Below are 13,452 nucleotides of genomic sequence, written 5' to 3'. Positions count from 1 at the left end.
GTTAATTAAAGTAAAAAGAATCAGGGGGTCTGAATGAAACTCCCTCCATTGTGCTTCACTTCTTTCTGTTCTTGGGTTGGTTCATGTTTGCCCAAAGTATGACACTAAAACACAAATCCTCGTATGTGTGTTTGCTCTGCCTGGTTAAAACAATGCCTTCATACTATTTATTTTTGTGAAATGAATGCAGACCTCTGTAGGAGCCTTGTGCCTCAGTGTTTTGCAGTAAAGGTCAGGAGTCTATTCAAGAGACTTCCAAAGTCTTATTGTTAAAATATCTCTTTGCTATGTCACTGTTTTCCCTTTCCTCTCCTCATTCAAAATAACACATTGTCATTAGTGACTTATAAGGCTCTCCCTCTAAGCATAGCATATCCAGCTTTCCTTCATTTTTTCCCCCAAGCTTCCTTCCTATTTAAACAAAGAATTGTTTTAGTCATTTGGGACTGAAATATTCCTAGCCTTGCTATCATGAAAAAAATATATCACTCTCTTTTATGGAGTGATTTATAAGCACTGCAGTTTTATTGCTGTTGTGAGCTGCAGCATCATGATTTGTTAAAATAGAAAAATTATGTTCTAAAATGGCCATTGTTGCAATGTTCACTCTAACCTTTCTATGACTAATGTGGCCAAAACTTTAAGCTTTTAATACATTTGTCACTTTATGAACCCTTGTAAGTAATACTTCAGCTAGAAGGAAGGGAGGAAGGCATGCTATTGTAATTCAGTAATGTAGTGTACAACTAATTCTTGTACCCCTAAGTGCATATTGTCATTGTCATTATAAATCTTGATTTCAGACAACTTTAACTTGGCATTTAATTTTTTACTCAATGACTTTTAAAGTAAAAAGGGGCATTTTCAGAAGGGCATTTTCAGTTATTTGGACTCTCATTTATTACTTAGACAGCCTTTACACTGAGCCTGGTGTTGTGTCTCTGACCAAGTCATGTCCTATCTTAAAGTCACTGTCCTTCATCTGAGCATGCTTAGCATGCTGAACCCAAAACTTGTCCACTACATGCCAGAAATTATTCAGTTCATTGCTGATCTACTTGGTTTTTTTCAGATTTGTCTGTCTTTATACATTGAAATGGTTAATTCTTTTTACAGTTTATTCTACTACATTAAAAAAAAAAAATCTTCTTGAGAGCGCATTTATTCACCTATAAGTGTGTTACCTCTTAGTCTCCATTTTGGTGACTTGAGCAGAGCGAGCTCTGTAGGTGTCTTAGTGGGGCTGAGAAATAATTTCTGTGCCTTTTAAAGCACTCTCATGAAATTACTAAATGGTTTCTGAAGGAAATGCAACTTACATCATCACAGTGTCTGTCTAACACCTTCCCACTCTTTTCCTCATACCTTACTGAATCCTTGGCCGCTTTAAGTCCAAACTGTCAGAGGGGTGACAGTCTCAGAGTCATTCCAGTCTGTGCATTTAGAGTTGTATGAAAATAGTTGCTCTGTGAGGAGGTGATACACATCTGTGCTCCTGGGAAAGGAGAAGCAGCCAGAGCTCAGCCAGCTGCCCAGCCTGTGCCCATGGGCTGCTGAGCCAGCACTGCCTAAGCAGGGCCATAGTGAGAAGACAGCAGCAAACACATTAGGGCAGAAATTCCTACTGCATGAGTAGAAGAGAAAGAAAGAAATGAGGAATGCAATTTCATAGGAAACCAACTTTCCTAAATTGTTTCTTGAGCTGCAGAGCTAGTCCTGAACCTCAGACATCACTGCTGGATGCAGTGCTCCCCACTCAGAAGAGATCTTCCTTTAAAGCATATGTAGGTGTTACAAATTAAAAGATGGCATCTGTGTCAATCATTATTTTCATGTTTAGATTATATTTTTTCTTTTGTGATTTTTTACATCTCTATGCCTATGAATTTGGGCTTTGTTGATACTAGCAAACATGTTATGATTATTTGGCCAGAAATTCTGCATCATACAACACTCCACAGTGCTTTGAATAGAAGCCACTCAGGGTGAGACTTTCAAGACCTTTCTCTGTCTTGCTATATATCTGCCATAACAACAGAGTAAGATACTCCAACCAGCTTTGACAGTCAGACACCTCTGGTAACTAATGTATTTTGTGGTGACTTTTACTGTCCCTGCCATGTTATGAATTATTGTCCTGCCTGTTACCTTAAGCAATTAATAACACAAATTCTGATACTCCCTGCCCCATCATAGTGATGATCCACCAATTTAATCTGTAAATGTATGGACTCAGGAGATAGCCTGTCATCTCTTGGAGGAAGCAGTTACTGGTCAATGTGTGTCAGCTGGAAGATGAAGGGCTCTGTGCTCCTTGAAAGAGGTGAGTTTCAATTCTCACACTCTGTCATGTCAGTGATTTTGGGATGAATGGCCACCTGAGGTCAAGATAATTTGCATATCAATGTTAATGATGATACAGTGCAGTGTGTAGAGATCAGGGCACGTGGCTGGTGATCAGCATTCAGGGAGCTCATGGGACAAATATTATGCACCTGGGAATGGACTAAAAAGCAAGAATGTAAAAATTGCTTGCTTGTTATCTGTGAGAGTTTACAGGTATCTATATATGTTTCCTTTTTGTTTGCATTTTTCAAAGAAAAGTTCTTTTACCAGCCTTGTGATGATATGAAGCTATATTTTTACTTGCAGAAGCTTTGGCTGATTCAAAGCTCATTAATAAATTTTGTAAGCATGAAAGGAAATGCACACTTGATATCATGCTAAAAGATGAGACACGTTGCCTGCAACAGAAAAAGGGGTTTTGGCAGGCTGTAATATAATGTGTTTTGTCTAACACATTATATTACAGATGTATATTTTTTATATATATATATCATCATACAAATAAAAATATCAGTATATAAAACAGATTTAGAATATATAATACCATGATAGTATACTACCATATGCTTTATGTACTATATATGTATATTATAGTATTGGGTTCCTTGCTGCAGTGGCATTTTCATTTAGCATTTTTGATAATTCTGAATTTGTTGTGTCTGAATGGCTAACAGAATGGTTGTAAGAATTGACATATTGTGTGCTGTAAGTTAAAGCTGTGAAAGGTATAGTAGTGTAAAATAGTGGGGAGGTGTTATTATGAGCAGAGATAAGGGAAACCAGGCTCAAGTTGATGGATTTATTTGCTCTTTTTTGTAGTTCCTCAGCTGTGGGAAATTTGCATCATTCCATCTCCTGAGGGTATTGCAGTGTGTCTGAACTGGCCACAACACATGTAACTGTTTCAGGGAGAGCTGCTTGCAGTGGCATAAAGGAGGGCCAGGAAGTGAGTTGAGGGTTTGGTGGTGTGGACAAGCAGAACCCCTTTTCTGGGCTCATTCTCTTGTGTTTCTGCAATGCCATGGTCCAAAGTGGGGCATGCGAGGAAACCTGGATCCCCATTCACTTTTGTCCTCAAAACTTTAGCAGATGGCAAATCTGGTACACATCTATTAACTACTGGTTTGTTATCATCACTGAACTTTAGAGGACAAGGCTTGAATTTGTTTCATTTCATCTTCCAAGTACTTCTCATTAGGCATTATTTTTGTTCAAGCCCTCCCTCACTGTAAATGTATGTAGGCTGTAATCAAGCAATTTCTTAACCACTTGAATGAACATAAATAGATAAGATTTTTCAGTCTCCAGCAAACAGCTGTATTTCCTGCTCTAGCCATCCATCCCTAAGCTCTTTGCAGATTTTCAGCCTCCTTTTTTGAAGCTGGATCTCCTCAAAGGACACTGTGTTCTAGCAGTGAGCTTATGGATGCCATATGAAGAGAAAGTGCCCTCCCTTTGCCATTCAGTATTATTTCCCTGTGTCTTCACCCAAAAATCTTTTAAGCTTTTAAATATGAGATGTTCTGTTCAATTAGCTGTCTTGTAGAGCCCCAAGGCAGTTCCCCATTGTGGAGAGTTGATCTCAGTTCTTTCTTCCCAGTTGCCCAAGCTTCTGTTTTGAAAACACATTTTGCTTGTCTGGGCATGGTGTACAGGTGAGGCAAATTGCTCTGACTGCTCTTCTAACCTTTGTGATACCTATATATTTTCTCAGCAATTCTGGACGTATTTTTAGATGATTAATAAAAATTATGATTCTGCACTTTCCCCACTGTTTTTAAAGATCTTTGAATCAACCAGTCCTTGTTTAACCTAACATATCCTCCTGTGACTGCTAGAAGATTGCATTTTTTCTACAGTTAATATAGAATGGCACAAGTTGAATATGAAATCACATGCTGGGCAGTTACCTAAGAGTATGAAGCCTTCATACTTGCTTTTTGATTGAAACTTGCAGCTTCTGAAAACAAAACTTGATTGATTTCACTTGGTAAATTTCCTTTAAATTATGGTTGCTCTTGGTCTGTTAACCATTGCCCAGCACAGCTGGGCATTCCATTGATTACTAAATAGTTTAATCCTGATTTTCCTGTGGCTCATGAATTTATTCTGAGAGTGCACACAAAAATTTATATCATGAGTCATTGATCAATAAAGAAAACTTTTTTCTTTACTTTTTATTTTGGCCCCTGAATTAGATTGGAAAAAGGAAAACTTAAATATCAGTTGTTCCGGTGCAAATGCAAATTCCTTCTGGTGAATGAAAGAAAAAAGTGAAGGGTGTGAATAAAACAAATGGATATTTTTAGACTTGATCTGGAGAACACCAATAAAATCAGGAACTTTGCAGACAAGAGTGTGGGTTTGGCAAAACACAATTTTCACTTCAAAAAGCTATTAAAAAAAAGGTGGGAGATTTTTTAGGAGCCAGGATCACTGGTTCCTAAAATATCACACACATTATTATCCTTCTGTAGAAGTTTGAGTGATAGCTGTGCGGTGTTTAAGAAAATGATTTTTTTTTTTTAAATTCACAGGAGAATAAACCCCCTTTCCATTTCTCCAAGTTCTTCTGAAATGCTTGTTTTGGCAGTTGTTGAGAAGACAGAAGAAAAAGGCCCAGGTAAAGAACTTCCCCATGTATTACTTCCTCTGGCTTGCATTTTCCTTGCTCTGGCTCCACACTTCAGGCTAGGTACAATGCAAATCAAGATGCTGGGAGATAGCTACACAGTTTTGGAGGGTGCCCAGTCATAAAGAACTTGATGCAAGATGAAGATTTCATTTTGTATGTTTAAAAAGGAGTTCTTCAAGACTTGTTTTGTGTGCAAGTACAAGGAAGCCTACACAAGAAAGCACCTCAATTAAAACCCCTCTTTTAACTGTTGGTCTCAAATAGAGGAAGCTTGATTTCACTCCATGTTCTCTGGAAAGGCCATTTCTACTAAGAGAATTTCATATATTGCTCACTTATTAGTTGTTTCTTTGTAGTTGGATATATATTAAAAGAAAGATATATATATATATATATTTATTACTATTATATATAAATATGTATGTTTCCACTCTTTTGTGATTTACACAGACAACAGAGCCATAAGCCATGAAAGTAGTACACCACCTAGCAGTAAAATGCCTACAATTTGTTATGCAGTTAATTTACAACTTTAGTTCCTTTTTCTTAAGAAATACAGATTCCTTTAAAAGTAGTTTCTTAGTATTAACCTCAAGTCTTTTTCTTCCTCTCTGAGTCAGCAGAATTGCTGCTGTTCATTTGGAGCCAGTGGCTCCCAATGAGACTTACGTGGGCAGCACATTGTACACCATGGTATTGAATCACACTCGTATTCCTAAATAAGGATCTACAAAGGCTCTCATAATCACAATACATTTTTTTCTTACTGTCATGGCTTTCCCTCTGGTCTGCAAGAGGCAACAAGAGAGATAAAGTAAACACTTTTTTTCTGAGATTTTTTCAACTGAATATGCCTTCTGTTATAGTAGCTCAACATAGCTCAACAGGAGGACAACAAACTGTAGAAGAGTAATCTGCCTGAAAGAGATGGCACATACACAATTTCTCTGCTAGTGTAATGACTGATAGACACGATCAGAACAGAATTCACAGGGCAGACTGCTCTTAACACTGTAAATAAGAATGTAAATAAGAATGCTGCTCCTAGTGCTCTAGAATAAGAGTGATTGTCCTTCTGTCTGCATTTGATAGCAGACAGATAGCTGGGAAGCTTGTAATTGTCTCCTAGGTTGTTAAGTGCCTAACGAGTCTGGGATTCAGATTTAAGTCAAAGGAAGAAGATACCTTTGAAGTGATTTTGAATAGTGAGATACCTGCCTGCAATTGAAGTGTCTTGCCTCAGCCTTTGTGAGTACAGAGACAAAAAAGAGAGGTATTGCTGTAAAAACCTATAGGGGCTTCAGAAAAACAGTTGTAGTGTGGAGAGGGGCACCCACATCTTCCATAAAAAAGATTTTCCCAACACAGGCATGCAGACAGGAGCTAGAAGAGCAGTGTCAAGTGCTGCTTATTTGAGCATATCAATGGGCTCCTGGATGGGAGTGCACAGTTTTCTCAGGTCTGTGCTGACTGACATCCAGAGGTCAGTTCTGGAGCCCAGGATAGCAAAGGCACCCTTGTGATTGTTTACCCAGTTAGTTATGGGGAGAAGATGTACACTTCATTTGTAAACAGCATAAGCAGCTACTCTCTCTCAGTTTTGTGGGGTGAAATAGGTGTCTGATGACTGTTTGGTAGGAAAAGCATTTGTGTCTGCAACTGGGTCTGTTCTGTTGCCCTGATGAAGACAGATTATGTCATTGGCAATTTGTCTATAAGAAGGGCTGTTACAGCAATTAGCTTCTAACTTGCATTTCACATTTTCTACTCATTAGCTTTGATGAATGAAGAGTCCTTAGGATCAGAAGTGCCTCCTGAAATGGAAGGGCTTAACCATGGCACCTGCGCATGAAGACACAAATTGAAATCACTGATACAGTGTTTGCTTCACATCACCACAGTTCCACCACCTGCTAAATTGCTTCACTCCAGTCCCATGTCAGGTCACGTTCCAGTGATCACAACATTCATGACCTACCTGTGAGCTTAGACAAGCGGAGGAAATTCACACTCCTCCTCCTCTGCCTTGCTCTCCTTTGCGTGACAAGATGAAATGTGTGCTACTGGCCTGGAATAAAAGAGAAAGCCTCTTGCAACTTCCATGACATGATGAGGATGGCATGGTGCAGGGAAACAACTTTCAGAGTTGGTCAGAAGTTCTAGGAGCCTTAAAAAACATTGCTCAGCTTATGCTTAAAACATCTACCACACTGAAAAACAGTCATGATGACACCCAAACACATCCATTACCATGCCAAATCTATCTCTGATTAAACTTCTTGGAATTCTACTTGGCAACAATAAAGAACGGCATTTGAGAAAGGTCAGAAGAAACATTTTCAAGTTCAGTCGTCTGGAATAGACACATATTTAGATTGCTCAGTCATAGCGTGTTGATCACTACTGTGACTTCAGAGCTCTGCTTTTCTGGCAAGGAGGATGACTGTATGTAGGAGGCTCAAACCTGTCTTCCCTTTGCCCTGCTCTTACGGTATGGCCACGAAGCCAAATTCCTTCACAGCTGGGTTGGTGCATCCTTTGGGCTGATCCAGCAGTGATCTGCTGCCAATGGCTCCCCCTGGACCCCCTGACTGTGTGAAGGATGGGGCTTTGCTGGGGTGACAGCTGGGTGCAGAACAGCTCGGTGATGTTGGCAGTGGCTGGCCCTCCTCGCTCCGCTGGGACCGAGTTAGCCAGCACGTCCTGTGCCAGGGCCGTGGCCGTGGCTGCGCAGTGGCTCGCTGGACAGCCAGCTGCTTTAGAGCTCCACTTTTTCTGCCTGTGGCTGAAGAACCTCTGTAGACTAAAGGGCACTCTTCCTGTTCTTTAAAAGACAAAGAAAATAAGAAACCAAACTCCACCTGTTTGTTCTTTAGATGGCATAAACTCATTTTATATAATTCAGTTCTATCCAGCTTGTTGAAATGCTGCCTCTGATGTACAAAGAGTAAATCCCACCTTCCTAGCAGAGGCCTGAGCACATAAGGCTTCTGTATGTCAGAAGCTGTTCTGTAGAAAGAGAAATGCACTTGAGCTACTGCAGTTATTACTTGGCTACCACAGTAACTGGTTGCAGACAAATCTGTGGAAATTTCACTGTTTTGTATTTGGTCTTTTTAGTGTTAATACTGCAGCACTGGAGACAGAGAACGGAGAATGGAGCAGCTGAGCTGCAGGACTACAACCTGAGATAATTCACAGTGTTTTGAGTCCCTTTCTCATCACTAATAGAATTCTTGCTAAACTCAATTACTCCCACCCAAAGCTGAATTAACTTCCCTCTGTCACAGTACATTTTTTGCTCTATCTCTGTACAAACTAAATTATTTTACCAAGTAAAATACTTCCCTGCCTCCAGAGCTTCCCTATTGACCATAGCTAGGTACTCAACATTTTCAAATACAATGCCTCTGGGTTTTGAATTAGATATCTGTTGTCATTGGCCATCTAGGTATTAAATGCCAAAGGGTGTGTCTGTCCTTTAAAAAAGTTTAAACTTCTCTGTGAAATAAAGGGAACAAAGGCTGTCATATGCTGTGGGTGCATATTGGGTCTGTCTCCTGATCTTCCACCAAGTAGAAAACTGCCTCATTGATGTGGACAGTTTTATGTGAAGAGCATTCTGTAGAAATTTGAGTCCAAGTTAAAACACTGACTTTAATCAGTGAAGGAGAGATACTGGGTAGCAAAGAGGTAGGATCTTCTTAGATAAGTCTCCATGTTTGAACTGTAGGACAGGGCTCAAAAAAACCAAAACATTGTGCCACTTTGTACACATGGCTGCTTTGCACATGCAGATCTATTTGTCCACCAGAGCTATTGTGACAGCAAATCCACAGTTATATAATTCTTGGCAGGAAAGCTTAATGTATGCAAGGGAGCAGCATGGAGAAGCAATCTTGCTCCTTGCAACATACTTGAACTGGCAAGTTCTGATGCACATAATTCTCCTCACCTGCACAGAGCAAAGAACAAATGGAAATTATACCTTACTGGATCAAATGTTATCTTCTTACTCCTTTACATCTTCTTTGTTGGTAATAAACGAAGGGAACGTGTCCTTTAAAATGACCAAATGTACTCATATTGAAGAGTAATCAAAGTCATTGTTTAGGCTTTGGTTACCCTTTGCTGGAAGCTATAGATGACTTTGTGGGACATATCTGAGAGCAAGGAGACTGTCTTATGTTTATAATCACCGAGGAGTGGTTAGCTCAGACAGTTTAAAGTAATCTCAGAGCTCTATTTTTTAACAAAGTATTTCAATATGAAAGCAAAGATGAAAAATATGTCTCCTCCCCTTATAATATCTATCTCATTAAGACATTTTCTCCTGTTTAGTGCAGGTAGGGTTTAACCTTGTGATATTTTCTGTAAGAGACTTGGGAGCTTTGGACTGGGGAAATGGAAAACTACTCATGATTATTCTCTTCTCTGAAAATGTTTGTATATCAAGGCTTAAAATGCTTAATGGTATTCTTTAAAAAATCCTTTACATTCACTCTTACGGATAGGAAGCAGAATAAATGCATTTTACCAGCAATAGCACTAGAATAAGGCAAACTAGGACACTGTAAGGCTAAGTATATAATATGAGAAAATTAACTGTACATATATTTGTTGCTGCACAAGTCCAGGAATTCTGACAACTGGAACATAGTCAGTGCAGCGAGAAATCCCAAGGCAAGCCAGGAATGTGTTGTCAGGCAGCGATGACTTCAGCCCACAGCCCTTGCCAGCCTCCCTTGGTCAGCTCCACAGCTCCAGATCACTGCTCTGCAAAGGGTCACCACTCCCTTCCCGTTAAATCACTGCACAAAGGACCAAATCTAAAGTGGTTGGCTGGGGTTTTTCCATTTTGCAAGAATGTGTTATGACTACCAGACATCTAATAAGCAGTGAACTTGTTTATATGAACAAAATTTTCAGCCTGTCAGATGGATTCCCTTCTTGCCCTGCTCAAGTGAAGTGGTACCACAAGTGAAATGATACTTCAATTTTGCCTTTTTTCTTCAGAGCTTGTTAAAGTTATGAGGGTTTGCATTTTGACAGCCAGTTTATCCCCACCACAGTGTGATCTCTTTCGTCATGCTTTTTATCTACATTCACTCTCACAGCTGTTTTACCAAGCTGCTTCTGAGGCTGTATAGTATCTAAATTCCTTAGAAAAGAATCTGTCATGGTGGGGGTCAAGTGGATGAGGAAGTTTGTGGCAATCTAAAGGTTTTTTCTTGTTTGCTTGTTCATTTCATGAGTAGTAGAAAATGTTCTTCATTCAATGACTGATTTACTGTCAGCAAAGTAAGTTTAAAATGTTAGAAAATACTGTGTGGGAAGTGGACTTTAATCTTTCCAAAAGTTACACTGGTCTTCAGTTTTCACATATTACTTCAAATGTACCTAGAAATCATCAATGGTTAAACAGAGCTGCTTCCAATAATATTTTGATGGCTTACAAAGGTCAAACTAAAGGTTAGTTTAACTATTTTAACCTTCAAAAGACAGCGACAGCTGAAATAACTCAGTAATTTTACGTAGCAATCAATATAATGGCTGGGAAAGCATGAGAAGGGATATATAATTTTGAGAACTCAATGTAAAATCCATGTGGGATGTTTTTTACCAAGAGAGATGTATTTTTACTTCAGGGTAGGTATTGTGCTTTTCTGTAATTTTGGAAAAAAATCAGTAAACACAAAGTACTTCAATTTTGCCATGAGGCAAACTCAGAAAAAATTGATTCTGTCCTCATTGGCAGTTACTGATTCATTTGTGAGTACACCTAGAGCTTCCTTCTGTTTTTATGCTGGTATAGCTCAGAGAAATTAGTATAAATGCTTGTTGGCGTTCGTCTAGGTAACAAATGTGGAAACTAAATTATTTCATTTATTTTGGTACTCAGTGGGAGCTAAAATCACAGACACTCTGTTAGAAGGGTTTTTTAAATTTTTCGTTTCTACCAAGCTGCAGCTTGTCAAATAAATGCTGTCATAATTTTGAGGTGAACGTGTTCAAGCCTGAATTCTTGACAAAGGTAGGAATTTCAAGTCTGTGCTTAAAAAAAGGAAGGGTAAAAAAAAGCATCCTCAAATGTATTGTTGACTGATAGATGATCTTACAGCTGCAGCTTGGTTTTGGATTTGGAAACCTTGTGGTCCCTTGTGTTTCTTCTGTAGTTGTAGTAGAAACACCTCAGAGGTGTTTCACCTGTTTGATGGTGCCCTCCACTAACCCTGACTGTTACCTTACTCTACAGAAAAGTCCACACCGAGTCTCAATTGTTTTCTCACAGCTCTACCACTGAAAGTCTCAGCCTTTTAAGAATGAGGATATCATTTTTATTTGTGTCTGATCTTACAGTAGCGGATGCCATGAACACAGACATGACTTTCTGCAGTAATTAAAGGTGCACTTTTGAGTGCACAATTTAGTTTGATCAACAGCTTAGAAAAATAATACCAGAAAAAACATTAATAATAGAACATTTAAAAATATGGGAAAATATAAGTTATTAAAAATAATGGTTAGTGCAAATACAAACATCTGAGTATGTTGAAATGGAATATAGCATGACCCATGTTTTAGTCTTCCCATGTCTTCCAAAAGTAGCTTTGAACACATGTTTGAAAAGTCACAATAAAATACATTAGCATGTTTGAAAAAAGGATGTGACATGATGTTTTTTTACAATTCTAGCATTTGCTTGAATTCCAAAATTAAAACTTGAATAAGCTTTGATAATAAATCAATTAGCAGATATGTAAGACCTAATTTTTCTTTCTCTTGGGATTATGCATCTTTATTTACCATTTATTTTAAACCATTGAGTTTATTTGTAACAAAAACCAAAAAAAATCCCCTTATTAAAGAGATTAAATATTTCCTGAATCAGTATTTTTTTTTTTTTTACTGACTTCAGTTGATTTAAATCAGTATTTGGGGGAATTATTTTTCTAATTATTTTTTTAAAATTTTTCCATCTCTAGTTTGGATATACCAGTCTTTGTTATCATGTATATCAGCCTAGGCAGTTAATTAGTCCTGGAAGTTTGCCATTATGAAAAATTAATTTAGTACTGATTCACCCATATTTTTTTTCAAATGTATGTTTGAATTATGTACTACTTTCTTTAGTCATTGACTAGAGCAATTAATGGCATGCATGAGGTTTTCCCTTCATAAAAATCATTAAAAGTCCTCTCTTTAAATGGAAATAGAGCTCCATAGACTTTGTTTTGTTGCAACACAATTACAGTTGTTTTCCTGTTCCAGCTCCTCGGGATTGTATATCCATTAAAGAGTCATTAAAAGTGCACAATCGACTCCTCAGTGGGAGTAAGAACCCTCTCCCCAAGGCACAGAGCACTCTGGGGCACAGGCTGAATGCAGATTCTTTCTGTGACTATTGATCTTCCTCTCCTTCCTGCAGCTGATGTGGCTCCAGGGCACTGACACCAGCACCAGTGAGAGCCAGGTAAACCCAGGCACAGACTGGATTTGCTGTTTCCAGCTAGATCTGCATTTCTGGATTAAATGGATGAAGATCTTCCCGGATGCTGAAGTCAGCTGGCTCACAGAATAGCCCACATCTATATCAGGAATTTTTTTCACCTCACAGCTGGGAGATCACATGCATGGTGCCTATGGGGAAAGGTCCCTATAGCCCTCCAGCTCCCAAACTGTGCTCAGGAATTGCTTGAGACAAAGTTGGTTGATGTGGACATATCTAATTCTGTGGGCCATCCTCAGAGTTCATGAGTCTGGGCAAAGTTATCCCACTGACCAGAAATGTTCCCATGCACTGTTTCATTTGCCAATGAAAACCCTGAAAATGAGGGTGAAAGCAAGCAAGCCCCAAGGTGCTGAGGTGTCCTGCAGAGGCAAGATGACTTTTGGGCAGGAATGGTTACAAAAACTCCTGCCATTAGCCACTTCCAAATAAAAATGGACTCTAGGAGATTTTTTAGTACAAATTTCTTTCCTGGATGCAAGTACCTAAATGCAACCCTGGAAGTCCTTGGCTTCACTGCTCTTCCAAGAATGTTTCACAGTGATAGTAGTGCAAAGCACTTCAGAATAGCTGAAGAGGAATGACTAAGCTTAGAGGCAGGACCATGTTGCATTGCTAATGCTGGCTTTAGGCACTGCTGTGGGGTTTGTGTCAGTGGGAGCACTCAGCCAAATGCTCATAAATGGTGTTTCAGAGAACACCCTGCAGGAACACTACTGAACACCAAACTACCCCAAAGTTTTTTCCATTTTTGTAGAGCCCTCCTCTTACCTTCTGATTGGAGGCTGCATCCCTCATCTCAATGGGAGGCTAGTACATGTCTGTGAGCCAGCCATGATGTGGCAAGGCATTCTAATATGGGAATTTTCCTGGTCAGTCTGTGGCGTAGGCCTCTTTAACTTCTGATGAATCCAGCTGGAGAAATTCTGAATCATGGAGCTGCTGTTAGTGAAACACTGTT

The 13,452-nt window shown here is 39.1% G+C and overlaps 1 long non-coding RNA gene across 6 annotated transcripts in view; it reads left to right on the top strand.

Moving 5' to 3' along the window:
* Positions 1-13,452, top strand: part of LOC132323935 (uncharacterized) — a 55,364-nt gene that overhangs the window by 8,564 nt on the left and 33,348 nt on the right. For 2 of the 6 annotated variants that reach the window (XR_009485472.1, XR_009485473.1), the window contains exons 1-3: positions 196-2,323; positions 3,166-3,292; positions 4,884-4,969. This is a non-coding gene — a long non-coding RNA (uncharacterized LOC132323935). Of the gene's footprint in view, positions 1-195; positions 2,324-3,165; positions 3,293-4,883; positions 4,970-6,756; positions 11,155-13,452 lie in introns of those variants that run through there. The other 4 variants (XR_009485474.1, XR_009485475.1, XR_009485470.1 and 1 more) reach the window with 3 other exon arrangements.

The sequence above is a fragment of the Haemorhous mexicanus genome, chromosome 2 (genome assembly GCF_027477595.1).
Source record: "Haemorhous mexicanus isolate bHaeMex1 chromosome 2, bHaeMex1.pri, whole genome shotgun sequence".
Taxonomy (NCBI): Eukaryota; Metazoa; Chordata; class Aves; order Passeriformes; family Fringillidae; genus Haemorhous; species Haemorhous mexicanus.
This window is presented reverse-complemented; position numbering and strand designations above follow the sequence as displayed.